The 25450-nt window shown below is 41.0% G+C and overlaps 1 protein-coding gene across 2 annotated transcripts in view; it reads right to left on the bottom strand.

Moving 5' to 3' along the window:
- The window catches only part of BRINP1 (BMP/retinoic acid inducible neural specific 1), a 431121-nt gene extending 411020 nt beyond the window's left edge, over positions 1-20101 (bottom strand). The window contains exon 1 of one of the 2 annotated variants that reach the window (XM_068248101.1): positions 19835-20101. The gene's annotated coding sequence lies outside the window, so the exon portion shown is untranslated. The remainder of the gene's footprint in view (positions 1-19834) is intronic. The other variant, XM_068248100.1, reaches the window with a different exon arrangement.
- Positions 20102-25450: the final 5349 nt, after the last annotated feature.

Genomic DNA, 25450 nt, shown 5'->3' with positions numbered 1-25450 from the left:
GGCGGCAGTAGTCTGGGGCGTGCCAGAAAGGACCAGGAAGTGTGCCTGGCCAGCCGCCACCCAGTTTACAGCCGCCCACCTGGCTGTGCGGGGGCACGCCGTGAGGTGAGTGCTGGAGGGGGTAGCAGTCAGGAAGGGGGGTTAGCGGGCACAGTGATGGGAAGGGGGGGGTAGGACCCCTCCCTCCCCTGGGTCCCCCAGTCCGCGCTCCCCCTCTAGCTATTATTGCTGTGTATAAGTGTCAGGCAGTGGGCGGGGAAGCAATGACTCACCTCCTTCCGTTCCAGGCACTGCATTCTACCGTGCCGCCCACTGTACTTGCAGAAGTACAGTGGGTGGCATTGCAGGAAGTGACAAGCTTGTGAAATGCAGCACCTGGAACTCAGAAGTAGGTGAGTCATTGCTTCCTATTCTTGGCTACCTACCTACAAGCAGGATTTTTTTTCTGATTACAGAATTACACAGCACTAATATATCAGGCCCCATGTGCCACCCTCCCCCCCACCCCCCTCAAAAAAAAAAAGTTCTTTCCAGCTGAATAACACAAAGCTTGATCTGCTGTCACTGGTTGGAATAAAGCAATGTCTACTCGTTTTTCTTGCAAAGTCATGAAGCAAAGTGTAATAAGTGTAAGCAGAAAGCATTCTCACTGTGTCTTCCTACCCTACATGCTGGTGCAGAGGTTCCTGCAGTTCTCACAAATAAAAATGCTTTGCTCTTTTACTGTTGCACTGTAATTGCTCTGACTAAGGGAAATATTAAAATGGGTGAATACTGGACTAGCCCAATTGCCACATTTAATTCACCACGTATTCACCAGACGCATTTATAAACTCTTCTGTCCATTATTATTCAACACCAAATTTACAACTTATGAAAAGCTTTAACTATCATCTAAATTCAGTTTTCTTGCTATAACATGCTTATTAGTAGTTTCATAAGATTCCCCACATGTATAAAGCAGTAGCTGTTTCATCTGTGAAAATGTTTACAAGAAAAAGGTACTGAACTGTACACTTGTATTTCCTCCTACTTTTCAACAATTTTCTATAGATTCTATTCATTCAAGGTTCATTGAAGATACACTGGTGATAATTAATTACTATACACTGACATTCACCATGTACAATATAACCATCTTAAAATAATATACTGTATATTGCTGTTGATATCTGTCAATTACACAGCTGCTAAGTTAATTTGGCTCTGCCCATGACCCATCATTTACACGCCTACTTTCCTGTGCATGGACTCGCCCATCTTTTGCCACAGTGCGCTTTGTGCTCTGCAAGTCGGCAGCTACCCCAGCACTGGATCCAGCACCTGCATTGCACCCACAATAAAAGAAATCATGGAGCCGCCCCTGCTGATCCCAATGTGAATAGTAGTCCTCTGAGACAGAGTAAGTGCAGCAGACCTGCCCTCCCCCAGGGAGAGGTCAAGAGGCTCCGTGTAATTTTTGCCCAGGGCGCCATTGTAGCTAGAACCAGTCCTGGTTCTATGAGAAAGGGGGCATGACAATGCTGTAATGGTTTGCTGGTTTTTGCAGCTAATGGCTTTTAGGACAAGTTATGCTTATGTGGCCATCAGAAAATTAGTACACTGTGGTCATGCAAGGATGGACGTGGTCAGCAACAATACTCATGTAGGCTGTAGTATTTAAATTATGCTAATTTAGTACTAAGGGGCCCAAAGTGTGCCAAGAAAATGTCCCCCAAACCATTCACCACTGCCAGCCTTAAAGAGACTCTGTAACAAATTTTTCAGCCTTAGTTCTTCTATCCTATAAGTTCCTATGCCTGTTCTAATCTGCTCTGGCTTACTGCAGTCTTTCCTAACTGCACTGTCTCTGTAATAAATCAATGTATCTTTCCTCTGTCCTGTTTGTCGGGCTTAAGCTTGATTGTGTGGAATGTGCAGGGCTGCTTGTGATTGGTAGAAGCGATACACACCCTCTGCAGGCCCCCTGCATACTCTGAATGACTCATACACTATGCTTAGCTGAGCCTATTAGTAGCTGGTTAGTTTGTTTGTAAACACTGCCTAAAACTGTTAATTACAAGCCAGGATTGCAGTAGAGAGTGGCAGAAACAGCACAGAGGGGCACAGGAGAAAATAAGGAATAGAATGGTATGCTTTTTATTGTAAGAATATTAGAGTACAGATTCTCTTTAACTGCTGACACAATGCAGGATGGATCCATACTTTCCTTCTCTTCTACAACCATTCACTACCATCTGAATGTCACATCTGAAATCGTGACTCATTAGACCAGACAATGTTTTTCCAGTCTTGTATGGTCCAATTTTAGTGAGCTTGTGCAAATTATAGCCTCAATTTCCAGTTCATAGCTGATCAGAGTGGCACCTAGTTTGATCTTCTGCTCCTGTAGTCCATCTGCTTCAAGGTTCGCATTGTTGTGTGTTTAGAGATGGTATTCAGTATACCTTTGTTGTAATGAGTGGTTAGTTGAGCTATTGTTGTTTTTTGATCTTCTCTAACCAGTCTGCTCCTTTTCCTTTGACCTCTGACAGGCATTTTCATCTACACAACTGGCACTCACTGGATATTTTCTATTTTCTGAATCATTCTCTGTAAACCCTACATATGGTTGTGCCTGAAAATTACAGTAGCTAAACAGTTTCTGAAAAACTCAATTTGACCATTCTAGCACCAACAACCATACCACTCTCCTATCCTCCACATTCTGTTTTTTGTTTTTTAACTTTAGCAACTTGCCTTCACCATGTCTGAAAACCTAAATGCATGTAATTTCTGTCATGTGTTTGGCTATTTAGCTATTAGTGTTAAGAAACAATTCAACATATGTACCTAATAAAGTAGCTAGTGAATGTATGTACAGTATGTAGTTCTTGTGTATGCCATTGTTAACGCTTTCTTCAGAGTACATTTATTTCAAGATTATTCCTCTGTGTTTGTACTCATAATGTGGTGTAATTTAGGGTGTGGCACCTGCTGATGGGTGGAGATTAGGGCAGCAAATCTTCTTTGCCTATAGACTTCAGAGATGTCAATAAAAAGAAATTGTGCGGGGAAATCACAATTGATGGTGAATTTCAATGTTCCTGGATTTAGCCTATGTTTAAGAAGAAAACCTTTTAAAATATTTTGCTCAAGTAAAATAAGTGTGCCCTACTCTACACTGAACTACCATTCAGTTAGGAAAAAGCAAATTATTAACTGACACTAAACAAATAGATTTTTCCCAGTGTATCTCACTGAGTCACTGCAGTATATTGTTTTCATATGCTGATGAATTGGTTCTTATAGTCAAAAAGAAAAAAAAAGGTGCTGTTTTGCTGTTACTGAGTGGCTAGATAATAAAACTTGCTATTCTGAGTCCTCTTTGTTTTGCAACTATAGATTTTCAGACATTTTCCAGGCATAATATCAATAAATAACCCTAGCAGTTATCATTGTGTAGGAACAGTAAACAGTACGTGTGTGTGTGTGTGTGTGTGTGTGTGTGTGTGTGTGTGTGTGTGTGTGTGTGTGTGTGTGTGTGTGTGTGTGTGTCAGCACCATTTATCAGTATATGCTATTTAGGAGCAAAACTGATCCCTATGTTTTAATAATAAAGAGGTGTGAATATAACATTTGCATGCAGTGCAGTCTTAGTGCTCGCATGCCCTCCTCTGACTAAATGTGTGACTTGATACCTGACTAATCTAAAAAACATTCACCTGAATACCACTGTGCCTACTTCATAATACATCAGATATCAGCAACCATGTAAAGCAACATGGATTTGACTGTTGCTATGTTTTGCTTTATACCATTTGATGCCCACTCACATTAAACCACAGCTCATCTAATCTATTAAAAACGGGTTTATCTAATCCACCAAAAATGTATGTTAGTGTATGGTGGGTGACCTTAAATCAGTGTGTGTGTGTGTGTGTGTGCGTGTGTGTGTGTGTGTGTGTGTGTGTGTGTGTGTGTGTGTCACATTTTGCCTGGCACTAGTAGGTGCCTAACACTATCTGCTTGTCATCCGTATTAATTGCCTGTGACTAATACCGGCATCTACCTGTCATTGGCATTTTATGCTTGTCACATTTAACCACTTAGCAACCCTTGCCACGCTTATCTACGCCCCTTTAAAATTCACCTGGGGCACAGGGGCGTAGATAGGCAACTCCTGTTTGTTTTCCCGCTGTGAGCGTTCGCGTGCGCGATCGCGTGCACGCTGATGCGCGGTCGCGTGCACGCGGATGTGCGGTCGCGATCGGCACCTGCTGGTCAGCCAATCAAAGTGCTTACAAGTTTGAATAAGCACTGCCAAAGCTAATGGCAGTGCTCATTCATTCAGAATGTGTGTAAACATTGAATCAGTCACTATGCTGTTACAGTTACTGAGATCACTCGTGAGAGGATCTCAGATAACTAATACAGCATTAGTGAGTGATCAGCATCAGTTAGGTTTTTTTTTTAATAAATTATACCCCCATTAAGCCCATTAACCCTTGCCTTCCTGAAATGTTAAAATTGCTGTGGTTTTTAGGGGGAAAACCCTGTGGTAGAGAAGTGGTTAATATCTTAATGCCATTGATATTTGATTATTATTTGGTAATATTTGCATGTCATTAATAAATATGCTAAATAACGGTATCATCTCATTTTCATTGTTTAGTCATCTTCTCCTCCTCGCCAGCCTCTATAATCCCAAGTTTCCATTATCCATCTACTCTAGCTGGTTCCCACATACTTTAGAAACACTCCCTCATTCCCCCAGGTCCCCTCCCCACTTAGGTGCAGACCATCTCTACTGTAGAGTCTGTAACCTACTTAGAAGTCTGCCCAGTTCTCAAACTTTTCCTTCCTGCACCAACTTCTCAGCCACTTATTTAACTCTCTCAGCTCCTGCTGCCAGGTAATGCAGTGCCTATAACGAGTAACCTAGGTTCACATACTTTTATGTTGTGCCCAATATTTGGCCTAGCCCTCAATCCCTCCTGGCCAAACAAACGTTTTGATCACCTCTCTTCTTTGGTACCCAGAGGTGCTCTGGAATCCTGGTAACCCCAGCAGCTGCTAACACCAGCTGTCCTAGTGCCACCTCTGCTGTCAAACGTTCAAAATATTACATTTGTACTAGAGGAAGTACTTGTATTGTTGTATTATTAGTCTATTTCACTCTATCCTTGTCCTGCACATTGGATGTGTATGTATGTGCATTATGGTGGTGGTTGAGTCAGAAAATTACCTGGTAGCAATCAATATTTAACTACTTGCAACTTTAACATTAAATTGCAAGACATTATTTTAAAGGATAACCCTTTTTTCATTGGCTAGTAAAGTCCATTTCTTGTTTATTTGACTGACTGTGGGTACATCCAAAAAAAAACCTGACCTTTATAATTATAAGGATGGTTTTCTCGATAATATTTTTATGACATCTTTTTTACAAAAATGCATTTTACCTGCTTTGTCTATTATTTTTTTCTGTAGACTACATTGGATATTAAACTGGCTATAAGTATTATTGTTTTTTTCATCACCTTGAGTGGTTGTTCTTGGCGTGAAAGTGTAAGTTGCCAGACACAGGCTTAGAGTGGATCTTCAAGAGGGTATTGCTTATGTGATTAGAGAAGAGTTCAAGATCTAAAAATGATTCAGTATCTATGACAGTGGCAATATGAAAATACTGGAAGAACTGATGGAGTCCTTTCATAGACCAATGTCAAAGAATGATTATATAATTCATTTAATAAATGTATAGGACATGGTTTGTTTCAAAACAACATAATGACTAAGTACCAAATAAAAAATTAAGGTTAATATGTATTAATACAGTTGTATGGTAAAATTAACTTAGTACATTGCTAATAAGCTGAGAGTATAAGGAACTGCCATTAGAACTTTGCATAGTAAAATAATGAATGGCCTGTATGTCAAAATTCTGTGTAATAACCACCCGTCTAGTATTAGTAAAATAAGTTCAACTGGACTCTGAATAATAAAAAAAAATCCCAGCATAGCAGCACTGCATTTCTGGGGACTCCAGGTGGCTTTTGGATATGTACCATCTGAAACATTAGAGCAACTCATGAAAATGTATCTCAGTTCTACCAAGCATATTTGCTCATCTCCATGGAGAAAAGATATGTGTGAGAAGCAGGGATCCTCCTGCTATCAGAGAATACAATAACTACTGGCCATGAAAATCTCCTACACAGCAATGGTTCTAGAAAATGGCTGAAGATCACACAGACACAGGATTGTTCTGCAATCCAGCTGCAACTATTCTCCATTTTTCATTTATAAAGCATGTTAATGACCTATTTCTTCAAAAAAAAGTGGGTGGCAAAAAAATTAGTTTTTTTTTATCCTCCACTTTTAAAATTTTGACTGCCACTGTTATAATTCCAAATCTATAAAATAATGATCAGATTTATTGTGCTTGTGATCAGAACTTGTTTTACTTTGATCACCATGCCATAATAAGACCAAATTAGCAATTAAAGGATTCATGTATTTAAATGTAGTAACTGATCAAGGTGCCCCCAACAATCACATTTCTCTATTGTAGACAATGGTGTCTTCCACTTTCAAAATGGAGAGTGCTATTTGGAGATCTATAAAGAACAGTCCAGCCTGATCACTATTTAAATCTAGCAATCTGAATTAATCAAGAAATTTGTGCAATTTATTATATTAGCAAAAAGCCTATTGCCCTCCCATACTAAAAATTAACATACCAGATATATAAATATATATATATATATATATATATATATATATATATATATATATATATATATATATATATATATATATATCTGAACAGCCATAGGTAACTGTGCCAGCAATGACTTCAACAACGAATTATATTTAAAGTGACAGGCGGTCCATGGAAAGAACGTCCCATTATGAAGCAAACCTAAATCACTGACAAACTAACCATAGATGTAAAATACAGCTTTAGATAAATCCCATAAAACTGCAATGACTAACAAAGCAATTACAGAAACAAATGCAAATCATACCCATTAGTAAGTTCCCTGGCAGCTAATGTCTCCAGGTGGTGAAACTAAAGAACTTTTCAAAAAAATATAGTTGTTTTCTTCTACCCAAAAATGCCTGTTGGGGCGTAAATTGTAAGCCCCTCGGAGGAATAGTTACAGATAAGATATGTACTCTGTAAAGCACTGTGAAAGATGTTCAAATACTAAATAAATAAAGCTTTACATTTCTTAAAGGGATAATGAAGGGGGGTCGGGGGAAAAAGAGTTGAAGTTACCCGGGGCTTCTAATGGTCCCCCGCAGATATCCTGTGCCCATGCAGCCAGCCACCGATGCTCCGGCCCCGCCTCTGGTTCACCTCTGGAATTTCAGACTTTAAAGTCTGAAAACCACTGTGCCTGCGTTGCCGTGTCCTCGCTCCCACTGATGTCACCAGGAGCGTACTGCGCAGGCACAGACCAAACTCGGCTTCTGCTATACACTCCTGGTGACATCAGCGAGAGCGAGGACACGGCAACGCAGGCGCAGTGGTTTTCAAACTTTAAAGTCTGAAATTCCAGAAGTGAACCGGAGGCGGGGCCGGAGCATCGGTGAGCAGCTGCGCGGGCACAGGATGTCTGCGGGGGACCATTAGAAGCCCCGGGTAAGTTCAACTCATTTTCCCCCGACGCCCCTACAGTATCCCTTTAAGCATTAACATCCTTCAAGCACGTTTAGGACACAGTATGATACCAAGTTTATGGTGTAAGGGCATACTTTCTATGGGGTGCTCTTTCCCTTTGAGTATTATTTTTGTATTAATTTCTGTAGACACGTGCGCAGAACAAACATACACTTATTTATTTATTATAAAGGAAAGTCTAAAAATAAACAGATGAAAAAGCCTGCCAAGTGTACTTAAAAAATGTAGTTAGACCCACCTATACTATCTGATAGCCATAGCCTTAGAGCAGGATTTAATGAGACTTATACAGTTAAGAAAAAACTTTTTTTTCAGATTGGTCACATGACCCCAAGCAGCTAACTTGAATGAGTGCATAGTACACTCTGTGAGATGGGCTGTTTTTGCTGCTGGGCTTGTATCAAGGCTGCCATAAGCAGTATGGGAGGGACTTCTATATAAGGCCTTGGATCTGTTTGAGGCCTAGATCGTCAGCACACATCTCCCCATTCAGGGACATGTTGATTGTTGACTGCACTCCTGATTTGCCTCCTCTACCGATGTGACCAAAAACGTGCTCATCCTTTGTATTAGTGCAAAGGTTAAGGCAGGAGTAACCAACATTGCAACCAATCCAGAAATGCCATTAAAGCGGAATATAACCCTGCATTTCAACTTTGCTCCAAAACATTATTTACAGCATATTATATGCAACCAGCATTTTTTTTAACTAGACCAGCATTGGAATGGTTACACACAGAGCTTTAAAGTTCCTGGAGAGAACTGCTCCCCGCAGCCGAAGTTTAGATAGATACATTCTGTTTACTTAAATGTAACAAGTGTGGAATGTGACTCACTCTCTCTAACTGTGCAGGAGCTGGAGGACAGCCAAAGAGTGTGTAGCATTCCTCACTTGTTACATTCTGTTGACTTAAATGTATCTATCTAATCTTCGGCTGCGGGGAGCAGTTCTCTCCACGGAACTTTAAAGCTCTGTGTGGAACCCTTCCAACGCTGGTCTAGTAAAAAAAATGCTGGTTGCATATAATATGCTGTAAATAATGTTTTAGAACAAAGTTGAAATGCAGGGTTATATTCCGCTTTAAGCCTTAACCCAGTCTTTGTGACTGCACTCCTGATTTGCCGCCTCAAACCATGTGACCACCAAGCTGCTGATACTCTGTATTGGTGCAGAAGGTAAGGCAGGAATGAACAACTGCCTGGCAGTACTGAGCCATCCTTATTTGTGCTGTAGATGAGGCCATCTCTGCATAGGCATAATAGGCACATGCTGCAACATGAGGGTGATGTAAACAGGGACCTAGCAGCCAGAACGTACCAATGGAGGTTTCAAAGAATGAATTTGTCTTGTAGGGACATCACTGTATGGCATCACTGCTAAACCATATGACAATATCTATTCATGAAGGGTCTTACATAGTTACATAGTTATTTGGGTTGAAAAAAGACATATGTCCATCGAGTTCAATCAGAAAATGAAGTACAACACCAGCCTGCTCCCTCACATATCCCTGTTGATCCAGAGGAAGGCAAAAAATCCTTACAATACATGGTCCAGTTAGCCCCAAAATGGAAAAAAATCCTTCCCAACTCCAGATGGCAATCAGATAAAATCCCTGGATCAACACCACCGGAAATTACCTAGAAATTGTTTGCAAAATGCATAGATTTAGGGAGGTAAAGGATGTCTTATGAATTAAAAAGCAGAATTATAATGAAAATTACAAGAAATTAAAGGAAAATAAATATAGATTATAATATTGAATATTAATTTTAATATTAATTAACTAAAATTATGTATTACAGATAAAATACAGAAGTCATTATATGCGCTTAAAGAGACACTGAAGCGAGAATAAATCTCGCTTCAGTGCTTATATTCATCAGGGGCACGTATCCCGCGGCTAAACGGGGGTCCCTTTACCCCCAAACCCCCCCTCCCGCAAAACCAACGACCAAATTGGTCGTAGATTTTGCTTCTGCTGGAGGCAGGGCTAACGGCTGCAGCCCTACCTCACAGCGCGTCTATAAGCGGCGCATCGCCGACTCTCCCGCGCCCCTCTCAGTGAAGGAAGACTGAGAGGGGCGGGGGAGAGGCGGAGATACGCGCTGACAGACGCGCGTGGGGCAGGGCTGCGGCGGTTAGCCCTGCCCCAATGCGGAAGTGCTCCGCCGCTGTACGGAGGGGATTTTGGAGGTAAGGGACCCCCGTTTAGCCGCGCGATAGCGGCGTTTTAGCAGGGGCACACATGCCCCTGCTAACTATGAGCTCTGAAGCAAGATTTATTCTCGCTTCAGAGTCTCTTTAACCAGGTGATGTTTCATGTAATACTGGCTTCTTCTAAACTTTTGGTTAAACTTATAGGGATACTGTATGGGAGTCGGGGGAAAATGAGTTGAAGTTACCCGGGGCTTCTAATGGTCCCCCGCAGGCATCCTGTGCCCGAGCAGCCACTCACCGATGCTCTGGCCCCGTCTCCGGTTCACTTCTGGAATTTCAGACTTTAAAGTCTGAAAACCACTGCGCCTGCGTTGCCGTGTCCTCGCTTCCTCTGATGTCACCAGGAGCGTACTGCGCCGACACAGACCATACTGGGCCTGCGCAGTACGCTCCTGGTGCCATCAGCGGGTGTGAGGACACGGCAACACAGGCGCAGTGGTTTTCAGACTTTAAAGTCTGAAATTCCAGAAGTGAACCAGAGGCGGGGCCGGAGCAATGGGGAGTGGCTGCACGGGCACAGGATGCCTGCGGGGGAAGCCCCGAGTAACTTCAACTCATTTTCCCCTGACCCCCCTACAGTGTCCCTTTAAACTAGTTAAGACTTTAACAAGGCAGATTAAAGAAGCAGTAATTTTTAAAATATAGGCTTGTACTAGGTAACTGTGTACATTGACTATTGTATTGTATCTATTTTTTACTATCTGTTAGTAAAGATTGCTAATAAAGAATATCTTAAAGAGTAACTGTTAGCATTAAATACAAAATAAATTTTCTAGTGCAGGCTGTTACAATAGTCAAGAGGATGCTAACCAGGCAAATCCAAACTTTATAATCAATACTGTGTTCCTTCTCTCCCCATGCCCCCAGGCTCTAAAATGGTATGCAGACTAACACAGACGCAAAAGCGAAGTGACATGCTATGCTGTATCAGCCTGATTGGCTGAAGCCTCTGTCACTCATCTCTCTGCGCTGTGATTGGCCACCTGTTCTCCCCTTCACTCTCTATGTTTTAGCCGTGTTAGTGTGCAGGGAGGGGGCCAGAGTCTGTCTCCTGTCACTGTCCTCGGCCCCCCCTCCTCCAGAGGCATGTGGGCTCCATCTCTGCTGCATCTGCCACCCGCAGAATTCTCCCTCTTCCCCGTGCTGAATATTGGGGAAGGATAAAGAAGCTGCACACAGACTCCCTGAATCATGGTTCCAGGCGCTGCAGTTCCCTTCTATACTTTCTGCACTGCCTCCGGTGGTAGTGCAGAGAACAGAAGGGAACGCCAGCACTTGGATACATTATTAGGTGAGTCTGTGCCTGCTGCCTTTATCCTCCCTGCTGTGCTCTGAATCAGTGCGGGGAGGAGTGGGATGCGGAGGGGGGGATTCTTTAATCCGGAGGGCACAAGATGGCCCCTGCCAGAAAAATAATATAAATTGAAAATTAAAAGAAACCAAAACGTGGACAGTGCATTACATCTGTAAGTAGAGCAAGCATTTATCTACTTACAAATGTATTTTTTGTGTGGGGCATATGATGGCTAACAGTTGTTCTTTAAAGGAAGAAGATGGGACCAATTCACTTTTAGACAAGCATTGCCTGTCACCGTGAGATGTCCAACGTACTGGATATGGCACAGGATTATTGGTTACTTCCTTAGAGTGCTTATACCATTGCACTGGAGTAGATTCCTTAATAAAAACAGAATAAAAAAGTGTAGACAGGTATATGATTGTTGTAGCCTAAATAGAAGCAGTAAAGAACATGTTGATGAGATGGTAAAGAACCAGCATGTTTTATTATTGAACTTAATTTTTGTTGAAATTTGAACATTTTGTACATCATAAATAAAAACATAAATCAAAAATCAAATCCATTACATGGCTCACCTTCTTTCATTAAGTCGATACTGAAATAGTAAACTGCATTATAAAATGTTTCAGATCATTCAAAGGTAAGATAAATAACCATATTAATTCAATACATTCCTCTCAGTCAGTTAGTTTGTTACCATGGTCATATTTCATACCTGTCATCGCCACCTGAAAAAGCGACACGATAACAATGAAACTGTTCCTTCAACCATTCGGCCCTACATCACCCACTTATTTTATAAGTTATTTAATTTTAGAAATGTGAAAATTTGTCTCCTCCTGTTTTTCAGCCTGAGTCTCCATATGTCCGTGGAGTTCTAAGAAAATGCTAATCATATATTTATTTTGCATAACTAACATCTGGTAAATTAACAACAGCAAGGTTGGAGGTTCCAAATTACACCATTGTTTTGAAATAAACCCAATGTGTTGCCAGTAAGATCTATATGTCATCTTTAGTGTCCTCATGTAGGTACTCTTCTATATAATTTTCTGTTGCATACTCAGAAGGAACTTGTATTTTCAGGTCTGTTTTGCAACATATTCACTGGCTATATTAATTTCCTTTTCTATTTTTATGTTCTTGCTAATTAAAACTTGGCGACTAGACATTGATAATTGCAAGGGCTCTCTTAAGTATTTTACTTCTTTCCAGAAGTGCTCCATTTCTTCATATTAGCCGGTTCATTGTACCTGTATTTTTCAATATGTATTTTACTCGTCCCATCATTTTGTATTTCTTGAGCAGTCATCTTCAATACATCGTTTACAACATTACAGAAATAATCATTGGCTTTTGGAAGCTAAGTACTTTCAGCAACGTTAAAATCATCCAGACTGCATGGCAAAGACTGTTAAGAAACAATTGCTTAAGTGGTAAGATACCCACAAACATTCCATTATCATAGGAGGGAAAGGAGCAATTGCATAAAAAGCTTGTCCAATAGCCTTTCTCTTGCCCCCATTAACCTGGCCTATGCCCACTTCCTTTGCAGAAACAGGACGACTTTTTGTAGAGTAGCCAACTGTTAAAGAGCCCTAAGGAAGATCTTATCATGCTACACACCTAACTGCCCTTGCACTTGGGGAAAGCTGCTAAAATCTATTTTTACAACTCCCTTCACTGTTGGTATAACTAATACATCTTAAACTAGCACCATAAGCCTTTTGATTAAATAAATGTAAGATTAGTTGCAAACATCCGGCATGCTGGAGGATGATTTAAATGTACAAGTTGCACACTTTCTGCCTGATTTTTGAACTAGAAATATTCATGGCCGTCTACAGTACTGTAGGTAAAACCCACTGCCCACATCCTATAGCAATTCCTGACAGCCAGACAAATGCCAGTGTCAGTACTCTTTGTATTATTAGGGTTTCATAGGTAACCACTGGCTGAGTTTTTAATCCACATGCTCTCTTGTCTACCATACTCAAAGTGTGGAAACTTGTCCACCACAAAAGTGAAGACATTAGCTTTTTGCAAAATGAACCAGGCCTGAATAAGCAAACAGCATCAGCCACTGTTCTTTGACACTGATGGTTGAAGACATTTCCACTATGACTTCCACTACCACAAACACCATCACCAGAGAGTTCTACCTTGAAACTGTCATCATACTTCCACCATTAAAACTGCAAACACCTTCCTTAATGTGTTAAAACAACAAAATCACTGAACTAAAAATCAAATTTATTTCATATTATTTTGTGAATGAGTGACACATGAGTGACACGTGAATAACTTTAAAGGTAAATCTCATTTTAAAAGATTTTTTAAAACACAGGTTTTTGTAAAACAGTTCTTCCTGGTATAGCAAAGTCATAGCCAAAAACCGCTAGTAGGTTAAATAAAAACATTTAGGCTTATAATGGCTTGCATGCATGAATCACAGAACAGAGTTAGGGTAGGTAGAGGACGAGAAGAGACGAGAAGAGAACCGGGAGCCCAATCTGGTGTAGTATTGAGAGTAAAGCTTGGAAAGTCAAAGAGGAGATCTTTAGCTATTATACTCGCAAAATTAGGTTGGAAGTTCGGCAACGATTAGATGCGCATGCAGGAAAGTAACATCCCTGCTCGGCTTTTACTGTTGGTGGTGGCAGCTCCTTCAAAAAAACCACTTGCCAAAGTGGTAACCCCAAACTGGGGGAGAGTCGTCTACAGCCTAGGTTCTCAACGTGTGGTACGCGTACCCCAGGGGGTACTTCTGATGGTTCCAGGGGGTACTCAGGCTTGATATACTTTACCAAGAATAACAAATTTAGAGTTTTAGACAATGATAAATCTTATTTAAACAACTCCAAATTTGTATTTTAGCTAAATAGAAGCAATAGCAAATGCTTGGAAATTGTTTAAAACTAATTATCATGTACTACGATTAAATATATATTTGTCAAGGGGTACTTGTAATAATGTTCACTATGCTGGGGGTACTTGGTGAGTAAAGGGTTTTAAAAGGGGTACATACCAATATAATGTTGAGAAACACTGGTCTACAGGATAGTGGAGGAGGCACCCATGGTGTGAAAATATAGTGTATCTTATTGTGGAGTAATATTATACCAATCAAAGGTAAAGTATGGTCCTACCTTAAAACAGTAGTCCATCCACACTAGGTAATAAAAAGATAAACACTTTATTCGGCACCTAGGACTGCTGCTTTTTGCTCAAGGCACAAAATTCGACCTGAAGAAACGGTTTGTATCCGCAAAACACGTTGTCTTTTAAAAAGTGCCGAATAAAGTATTTATCTTTTTATTACCTAGTGTGGATGGACTACTGCTTTAAGGTAGGACCATACTTTGCCTTTGATTGGTATAATATTACTCCGCAATAAGATACACTATATTTTCACACCACAGGCGCCTCCTCATCCATCCTGTAGATGAATCACAGAACAGCTACCTGTGTTTTAGTAATAGGAGATGACTACAATGAATTTATTTTCACTTCCTTTTTTTATTAAAGATACAATGTATTTACTGGAGGACTGCCCCTTTATCCTCATGAATGAATATATACCATAAATCTATTTTTTTTACATAATCCAGATCCATGTTTCACTGTAAAACAGCCGTAAAAGTGGGCAACAATCTGTCTATCCCAGCACTGCTTAGTTTAAACTACTTTAATGTTATGCTGCTATTAGACTTAGTGCATGGCCCACTTTCCACGCAGCAGAACTATTCCCAACCTAAATCTGATTATCACACTGGCAAAGCTCCCTCTGGCTTTACAAGGTTCATTATGAAGCTGTTCAAAGTTTTTTTTTTAAGCGTATCATTTAAATTCAGTATGTATGATGCATCAGGAAGACACAGTGGATTCTGCCTTCAGAAACAGCATTGCAGTTTACACAGCATCCTATGTTAGCCCCTTATATTCCAAAGTAGTAAGAAACTTTCAAGTCACGTTATTTGCAAGCCACTAATGAAAATATGCACATCATCAGTTAAACACATGGGATAAAATTACCCAGGGCAATTTACGGCTGTACTATATGCTTTAAACACTCTACCACAGTTTGCAGAAATAAGTAGGTATGTTAGCTTGGTTGATGACTTTTAAAATTATTATTATAAGAAATCCATATTACAGACTTACAAAGTGTAGAGAAATCAATGATGTATAAGCACTTCTAAATTATTAAGGCCTGTCAGTATTATGCTCTAATGTATTCAGCAGTGCTCAACCATACAAAAATAGACTTAAAAATAGACAATGGGTTTAAGAAGTAATATACATACCCCAAAGGGATGCCTGGGGGATTATACATCCTAGTTTATAACAGAGTTGCCTTTAAACATGATTTAAATAATATGAATACATTTGTAGATAGCCAATCTTTAGAAAATCCTGTAATGACTCCTATAATGAATACGTATCAAGTGGACAAAGTACTCAATGCAACTCATTTAAACACAATGCACAAAAAGGACTCTAAATAGCAAAGAAAAAGCACAGGGCACAAGAAAAAGCATACACACACAAACACATACAGGCATGAAGACACACACACACACACACACACACACACACACACACACACACACACATGTGCATACACACACACACACACCCCCACACACACACACATGCTGGTACAAATATTAATATAAGCACACACAGATAAATATTGCCTTCAGCCATTCAAAACTGTGTAAGCACATGGTTTATTTTCAATCACAGAAAATGTATTCTGCCAAAAGCTAATTAAGGAACACCTATAGTTACCCACTGAGCAGAGAATGTAACGTAACAGCATTAAAATAAAAAGCACAGAAACATTTTTGTCACTCTATTAATTTGTTCGCCAAATTCCATGTTTTCTCCCTGATTGTAATAATGTGACAAGCAGTGATACATGATGGGCTTTAAGCAAACATATTTTAGTTACACAGCTTATTATTTTAACCTTGCTTGTTATTGATAGATTGGATGGATAGATTATTGGCGCATGTTCCAATATACCCAATAATGCATGAAGTTATTGTACGAGATGAAAATGAGTTTTCTCCATGCAGAGTGCTATACTGGCTATAATGCACCATAAGCATTACAATAGCTAGCTTTTGTACCTCTACATGATTTATGTTATCTGTTTAAAGTGTTTAATAACTCTCTCACCTATAAGTGTGTAACCGGGAACATGATTCCAAAAATTTATCTAAAAAGTAGAGTGTCTGAATCACAAACAAATTAAACATGACCAAGGCAAGGCATGACTTGAGGGGGGGGGAGGACTGCTTTGCTTTGACAATGATTTTCACAATAGGTTTGCAAAGCATTTATGTTATATTTGTGCAATGTAGTGATGTGCATTTTCCATGTGTTTACCATGCATCCTTCCTGAGATCAATACAAGAACAAAAGATGGAGAAATAGACAAAATAAAAGCAATGAGTTGTAAGGCAAAGGCACAGGTAACCACAAGTTTACACAATTTTTTTAAGGTACAGTTAAACCACTACATTCTAGATCATTTAAAAATGCTTCAGAAGTACATGCTAAAAACAAAACACAAATGCCCATGTGCACAAATCGTTATGCTAGCCACCCACACTGCAGTCTAACTGGACAATTTGGGGGGATTTTGTTTACCAGCAATAAATGTAGTTTGAAGCTGAAATGATTAATTATACTTTGAATATATTGTTTAGGTAGGCCTCCACACAACACAGATTTTGTTACATTTGCCTAAGGCTCAACACACACCATACAATCTTGGTTGTTCAATCTTACCACTTTCATGTAATATAAGAGCTTATCCAATCAATCATTCAAGGTATTTTCAATCTGTTGGCCCTTATACTACATAGATTTGGTAAATCTGTACAACCAAGATTGTATGGTATGTGTTGAGCTTAAAATTGTTTCATTAACCTGCCAACTGTGTGGATTGCATGAGGGGTCACGACAACCTAGTTCTGTTCTATCGTGTGTATTATAAAATGTATATTTTACTTAAAAAAATGTTTTATCCATAACATAGTGTATATTATTTATACAAAAGGTGTAAGGATCCTCTATAGTTCATCATACTGTGAAAATAATAACTACCAGTTTTAGAGTCTGTCTAAAGCCTGTGCCATACTGATTCTAGGTGAACACATAATGCACTGATCCCTTTTAAAAAAGACAAAGGGCTTTTAGAACATATGATTTGCAGCAGGTAATTTGAGCGCCGGCAAACGTTCGGAAAAATGGGCGACGTATGGACCGCAATGTTAAATGTGGTTATTGCAGCGCCTCCTGTGTAATTTGGGCACTGGTGGCACCCAATAAATAGCAGTTATAGGCTGTGCCGAAGTCGGCATAGGAAGTATTTAATGGTGGAAGGCGGCCCTGATATCGGCGGATAGATTGGTGGGAGGAGGGGTAGGTTAGGAGTAGTTAGAGGGAGGGTTAGTGTGAGAAGACGGTTAGGTGATAGTAAATTGATGCTCTACTATTGGATATTTTACTATCGGAATTAGCCAATGACCAATAGTAGAATATCTTTTAATTTTACCAGTATTCTACTAGCGGCTTTCCCCAGTGCCCAAATTACCCCGGAGCACTTTTACACGTAATTATTGACACAATTGAAAGTTAACATAAAATTCTGGGCGACAAAAATAACATGCTGTACCTTAGGCTTGATAAGAAGTAAATGGGAAATGCCTGGCTTTTCCAGTAATAGCATTTGCAAAGTATGTTTGCTATAGCTTTAGGGATCCTATAATTTAGCATATGCATAATATTATCACCAATTATCACCCACAATAGGGGTGATTTACCAAAGAAGATGTGGAGAGCCAGGAAGTAAAGTTTTGTTCACAAACAGAATTATGTGCAGAGAAACTTGTGTTATATTTATATTGCTTGCACATGATTGGATGTGTGAAATTGTATTTCCTCAGACTTTATTGTGCATTTCAATTGGAAAATCACATTCATGTATAATAGTAGCTTTCTGGTGCAGATGTATTAACTTTTCAGCCAGCTTATCTATAGCCTGTGCACAGATCTGCTACTCAGTAAGATATCCAGCACTGCTTTTTCTACCTCATTCACATACTGTCACCTTAAATATATCCTACTCATTGCTTTACCTCTACTACCCCACAGTCGTCTCCACTATAAGCTAGCAGGGGCAAGATTCCCTACTTTATTATATTATAGCATAAGACATATGTGCATTTATGCTACCTGCATTACCCCTATTTGTTACACTCTACACCACCACAGAACATAATGGTACAATAAGAGCCAGGAATTCTTAACATAATATGGATAATAATAATATTCTATTCATGTGCTGTCAATAGGAGTTGGCTTACCTCTATTGTAACAGCTCTAAATGCAAGAAAGAGAATGTATTTAGCTAGTAGCAATTTCCCTATATTTTGAAACTGTACCCATTTCTAATCCAAGGCATAGTGATAATGCTGCAAAATCAAGCAATACCCAAGCACAAATCAGTAATGCACAAACTATAGCCGACCAGAGAGCTCTATGACCAGCTGAAGTTAATTGGAAAAATAACTGCTGCTACTGCTGCTGTTTATATGCAGCTTGCCTAGTTTTACACAGAACATTTCTGTAATCTCCTAATTAAAACCCAACCATTCTATTCAGACAGGTTCAAGCATAACCTGAACTCAATTCACAGTTATAAGGCTGATACTATGCCTAGCATCCAAGTCAGAGGTCACGTCCTACACTACTCGCACAAGGTCTAGGGCTCTAGGCCCTTCTCAACGCCCTGCGTCCCAAATCCACCCTTAAAAATAGAGTCCAGTGTCCCATGGATTTACATAACAGCTGAGAGCACGTTTTCTCGTCTGAGCCGAGGGACCAGCGTTGCAGAACCAGAGACAGCTCCATATGAGAGCACGTACAGCCTAGCTAAATGAAAAGCCCCTGCTTCTGTCGCTGGCATATGCTTCCAGACAAATAGACGGAAAAGACCTTGTCCTTTCCCCATTGAAAAGCTTTAAGCGTATGCTAATACATATGTTCCTTTTCTTCATCGCATCATCCCCTGCATGCGGGCTTGTGTACTCGGGAAGAGGAGAGTGGGCACGTATGAACTGTGTGTGTGCCCACACGGTAATCTGCTCATTCCTGTGGCTTGACAATGCGTTGTTTTAATTTGTACACGTGTATCGGCGCCTGAATTTCTAATCATCTTCCGAGCGAGCTCTGAAGTGCACTACATTTAATCAGATGTTTGTGTTTAATAAGGGGCACGGCAATTATAATTAATCAGAGAGTATATCCAATTTGTTATGTGTACCATCATAAACAAGAAACAAAATGTGTGCCATATCTATCTATCTATCTATCTATCTATCTATCTATCTATCTATCTATCTATCTATCTATATCACACACGCACACACATAGCATATAAACCAGCACAGACGCAGGCAGGTAGATTATCAGACCCTTACCTGTAGGTGTCTGTATTGTGGACGTGAGCGGCAGCTTGGATGGTCTGCATTGAGTGTTTGTGCATGTAGATGCATGTGTGTTGTTTTTTAGCATGTCTGACTCCTGACACCCCTAGCTCCAATGCATCAAAGTACACAGTACTTGCCTGCTGTCAGTGTGCCTCTCTGGCAGAGAATAGGTATCCAAGATGAGTTAATATCCTAGGTAGGTACCTCTGGGTGCTGTTAACATGCTGATGCTGCTGGCTGTGTAATCTTGGATTGTCAGCAGTCCTTGTCATGCTCAGACAGAAAACAACCTTCCGTTCTAGAGATCCCAAGCATTAAAAAGGCAGTGGTTATTGAACGTGCTGGCTATTTTCCTCCTTGTACTTATGCAGACAAGATGATGACTGGAGCAGGAAAAAGAGAGGGCTGTGTAGGGGGATGGGAGATGGGATGTAATGAATGAGGAAAGAGCTGGGAGGAGCTGGCTGCACAGATCTGATTCTTAGCTGTGCATCCTATGAGACTCAGGGAGCAACGGGCAGAATTGAGGTGGGACAGAATGAAGACAAACTAAAACCAAGCGGTTTCCACTGCCAAAATGTCGTGGTGTTTCTGTGCTGGAAGGAAAGGATGTGCTGGTGCTTTACAATAGTAGTTCACCCGAGGGTGCAGATGGGTATTTCAAAACAGGAATCATTTCAGAATATTGATTCAAGAGACATATAGGAACATGGCTTCAGAAGAATTTAGAGATTAGGTATAATGAGCAAGGTTTTTTGTCTAATGCAAAAACTGTATTGCATGTAACATTGTAAGTTAATTATATGTGTCATACCATATGCACAAGAGTAATTTACAGTTGTTGTATTGCAGCACTTTCCCCAGGGAATGGAATGCAAGGGCATATTCCATAATATTAAGAAATTACCCCTGTTCTGGCATTCCTCTAAGGTCTGGTTCACATGGCTGGCTGCAGTTGTGGCATCTAAAAAATACTCCCTTGGAGTTATCATACCAGCTCTTCAGTGCAAGTGCTTAGCCATTATGTACATGCACAGTTCATCCCCAGCATATCACCTCATATCCCTCTGTTGCTTGTCAATTTGAGCATATTGGTCCAGCATCAGAAAAGCTTGTTAGGGTAAAAACAGAGGTCAGGTGGGATTAGGAGGGGCATGGCAACAAGGATGGGGCACTACTAGAACACCAGAGAAGGCTCTCAGAGGAAAAAAGTAGCCCCTATTAGTGTAGCACAAGTCACAGGCAGCCCTCCTACAATCTGTGGCACTACATGCCACAGCAGCCCATAATAATGCAACACAAGTCCCAGCAAGCCCTCCTATACCCTGGTTGCAAAAATCTATTAATCCTTCGCACTCTCGCATGCAAATGTTCAAACAAATGCATTCACAGATTCACTAATCCAGGCACAACTGTTATCCCTACAGCTAAGTTAAAAGCCGGGGTTTTAGTTCACAGAAGAATGCATTCTTATGCTTAGTCACCTATACTGCGCAGAAGTACCCAGGTAAACATAGGTGTCCTAACTCTGGCCCTGTAACATGCATAGTGCAGACATGCAAACACATTCATTGCATCAAACCTATCAATGGATTAGGAGCACACATCCTGACATCCTCTCCTGGGACAGACAGTGCATCTTACCAATCGCACAAGGGAGCTAACGTAATGTATCCATGTGCACCATGCACATACACCAGCATAAGCTGTGTGCATGCTGACAAACACATACAGGGGAAGGAGGGAGTGCACTGAATTAGACCCTAGCCACAGGGGTCAGTAACAAGAAAAAAATACATATATCCAGGCACATCGCATCTAGTTAGGACATTAAATAAGTTAAGGAAAGGGAGGTGCTGAAGGGGGTGTGGCTAGAAAACAGCAAAAATCTATTAATCCTTCACACTCTCGCATGCAAATGTTCAAACAAATGCATTCACAGATTCACTCATCCAGGCACAACAGTTATCCCTACAGCTAAGTTAAAAGCCGGGGTTTTAGTTCACAGAAGAATGCATTCTTATGCTTAGTCACCTATACTGCGCAGAAGTACCCAGGTAAACATAGGTGTCCTAACTCAGCACCTCCCTTTCCTTAACTTATTTAATGTCCTAACTAGATGCGATGTGCCTGGATATATGGATTTTTTTCTTGTTACTGACCCCTGTGGCTAGGGTCTAATTCAGTGCACTCCCTCCTTCCCCTGTATGTGTTTGTCAGCATGCACACAGCTTATGCTGGTGTATGTGCATGGTGCACATGGATACATTACGTTAGCTCCCTTGTGCGATTGGTAAGATGCACTATCTGTCCCAGGAGAGGACGTCAGGATGTGTGCTCCTAATCCATTGATAGGTTTGATGCAATGAATGTATTTGCATGTCTGCACTATGCATGTTACAGGGCCAGAGTTAGGACACCTATGTTTACCTGGGTATTTCTGCGCAGTATAGGTGACTAAGCATAAGAATGCATTCTTCTGTGAACTAAACCCCCGGCTTTTAACTTAGCTGTAGGGATAATAGTTGTGCCTGGATGAGTGAATCTGTGAATGTATTTGTTTGAACATTTGCATGCGAGAGTGCGAAGGATTAATAGATTTTTGCTGTTTTCTAGCCACAACCCCTTCAGCACCTCCCTTTCCTTAACTTATTTAATGTCCTAACTAGATGCGATGTGCCTGGATATATGTATTTTTTTCCTATACCCTGGTTGATAACACTACATGCCCCAGCAGCCCCTATTACTGACCACTAGAACACCAGGGACACCTGTATAGGCTTGTAGTACAACCCAATAAAGTATATATTATTTTGACATACCACTCTATCGACTGACCCTAGTAGCTTAGGCTGGGTAGTATAACTCAATAAGTAGTATAACTCAAGTATTGACATCACACCTGCGTCACATTTTGCCAATGTTAATCGTTTTTCTGCTACAAAGCAGCAGTGGCGTATCTTAAGGGGTGCAGGCATGGCTTGTGCTCCCTCATATGGTGCCCGCCAATGCTCTCTCTCCTGTCCCTGCTGGCGCTGCCTCACAGCGTTACTCAGACCTCACAGATTGCCGGCAACTGAGGCAAGCAGAGTGCGCATGGTACCCCCATACACAAGGTACTTCACATGCGGAAATGACATCATTAGTCACTTCCGTGTGTGAAGTTCAGCTGTGTGGGTACCATGCGCACTCTGCTTACTTCATTCTCTGGCGATCTGTGAGGTCTGAGTAACACTGTGAGGCAGTGCCAGCGAGGACAGGAGAGAGAGCATTGGCAGGCAGCGCTGATCTGAGATCTGAGCACTGAGGTAACGGGTGGGTCGGAGGCACTGGGCACCTGTCACTATCTAACTGGGGGGAGACATGTCATTACCTCATCTGGGGGGACACCTGTCACTATCTAACTGGGGGGATACCTGTCACTACCTCATCTGGGGACACCTGTCACTATTTAACTGGGGGGACACCTGTCACTACCTCATCTGGGGGGACACCTGTCACTACCTCATCTGGGGGGACACCTGTCACTACCTCATCTGGGGGAATAACTGTCACTACCTCATCTGAGAGGACACCTGTCACTATCTAACTGGGGGGGCACCTGTCATTACCTCAACTAGGGGGCAACCTGTCACTATATTACTGATGGGACACCTGTCAATATCTACTGTAACTGAGGGGGCACCTGTCACTACCTCAACTGGGGGGGCACCTGTCACTACCTGGGGGGGCACGTGTCACTATCTCAACTGGGGGACACCTGTGACCTGTCACTATCTACCTGGGGGGCACCTGTCACTACCTCAACTAAGGGGACACCTGTCACTATGTCAAATGGGGGGGAGGCACCTGTCACTAACTGAGGGGACACCTGTCATTATCTAACTGAGGGAGCACATGCGCTCCCTAAACTGGGGGGTTTCTTACACTGTCAACTGTCAAAAACTGACAGCACGGAACTGGGCACTTTTATGTGTGAACCCAGCCCTATATAGGGGTGGGTGGCTACTTAATTTATGTATATAGGGTGTACTTGTCTACTTAATTATTTTATCTTGATGTACCTTTCTGTTCAATTTGTTTACCTTGAGGAATCTGACTGCTTACATATTTTATCTATTTTATGTGGTCTGGATGCTTGTTACTACTTAATATTTTTGTTGGGTGGCATGTGAGTACTTGATGAATTATTTGGAGGAGTGTGACCAATTGATTATTTTATCTGGAGGCATGGAACTATTTGATTCTTTTATCTGGAAGCATGTGACTATTTTTTTATATTTCTATACATGGCTACTTAATTGTAATATAATGTTGGTAGTTTTGAATATAATATTGGCATTTTTGAAAAAGTAACCAGCAATAACCACAGACAATGATAACACGTGTACGTGAGAAAGGATGCTGTTTTTTCAGGGAATGGGGCTTTGACTGAGGACGGGAAGAGACGGGGGGAGCACAATTTCCGTGTTTACCATAGGTGCCATGTTACCCAAATACGCCTTTGCAAAGCAGAAATGCGTTTCGCATCGGTTCCCATCATTCAGTCGCGTTTTGAGCCACTATGGAAATATGAAGCTATAAATACAACAGGTGCTAAAAACTACACGCAGCATCTCAGAAAATATGATCGACCGTGTCACTTGTGCAACAGCTGGCAATTGATGATAAATTCATTGAGATCAGTGATGATCATAATCAGCTAATTACGATTGTGCAAAATTTTGCGTTCATTTTCGCAAATACACCCATATGTAATTACAAATTGTTTATTAAATTTTGTGTTATCATTTGTAATTTCGCATTAATTTTTGCGTAATTTTCATGTAATTTAGTGACGACGTTGGCGGTGAATAGGAAAGCCCCTTATATGCTATTGTCACCAAATATCATTTTTCAAAAATTTAAAAAAAAATTGTTTTTAACTACTTGCCGACTGCTCCACGCCAATCGGTGTGAGCAGTGCGGCAGCCCCAGGACAGCTCCACGCCCATTGGCGTAAACGGTCTTCTATGGGGCTAGCAGGATTTTGCGCGCAGAATGCGCACGCATCTCCTGCTTGGGGAGTCGGAGCTCCGCCCCGCCTTCAGTATCCGAGCGGCAATTGCCGCTTGGGAGGCTGTTAGACAGCGGTTTTGCTGCCTAACTACTTTGTACAGCGCTGCGATCTGCAGCAGCGCTGCACTGGGGACAGCCGTGTGACACGCGATCGGCTCTCATAGGCAGAAGCCTTTGACAGTGGATCGCGTGATTGGCCGACAGGGGAGAGGGAGGGAGGGTAAAGTAAAAAATAAATAAAAAAATAAAAAAAAATAGTAAAATGTATTTAAAAATAAAAGACCTAAATATTTATAAAAAAAATAAATAAATAAACAATGTGGGGGTGATCAGACCCCACCAACAGAGAGCTCTGTTGGTGGGGAGAAAAGGAGGGGGGAATCACTTGTGTGCTGTGTTGTGCGGCCCTGCAGCTTTGCCATGAAGCTGCAGTGGCCCAATTAGGTACAAATGGCCTGGTCACTAGGGGGGGGCTAACACCGCAGTCCTCAAGTGGTTAAACTCTGAAAAATGACAGTTTAAAAAACATTTTTCTTTGCCTTTTTAAAATCGATTTTCTCAAAATCTACCAGGTCTTTTTGAAAAAAGTATTTTTCTGACTTGTACCCACTATTCTCCTTAGCATACTGTATGTAGCAACTTTGGTAGCAATAGAATGTATGGAGGCTTTGCTATTAGCCGCTAAAGTCGACATA

This window comes from Hyperolius riggenbachi, chromosome 8 (genome assembly GCF_040937935.1).
Source record: "Hyperolius riggenbachi isolate aHypRig1 chromosome 8, aHypRig1.pri, whole genome shotgun sequence".
Lineage (NCBI taxonomy): Eukaryota > Metazoa > Chordata > Amphibia > Anura > Hyperoliidae > Hyperolius > Hyperolius riggenbachi.
Note: the sequence above shows the minus strand (reverse complement) of the source record. Positions and strands in the feature narration are given on the sequence as shown.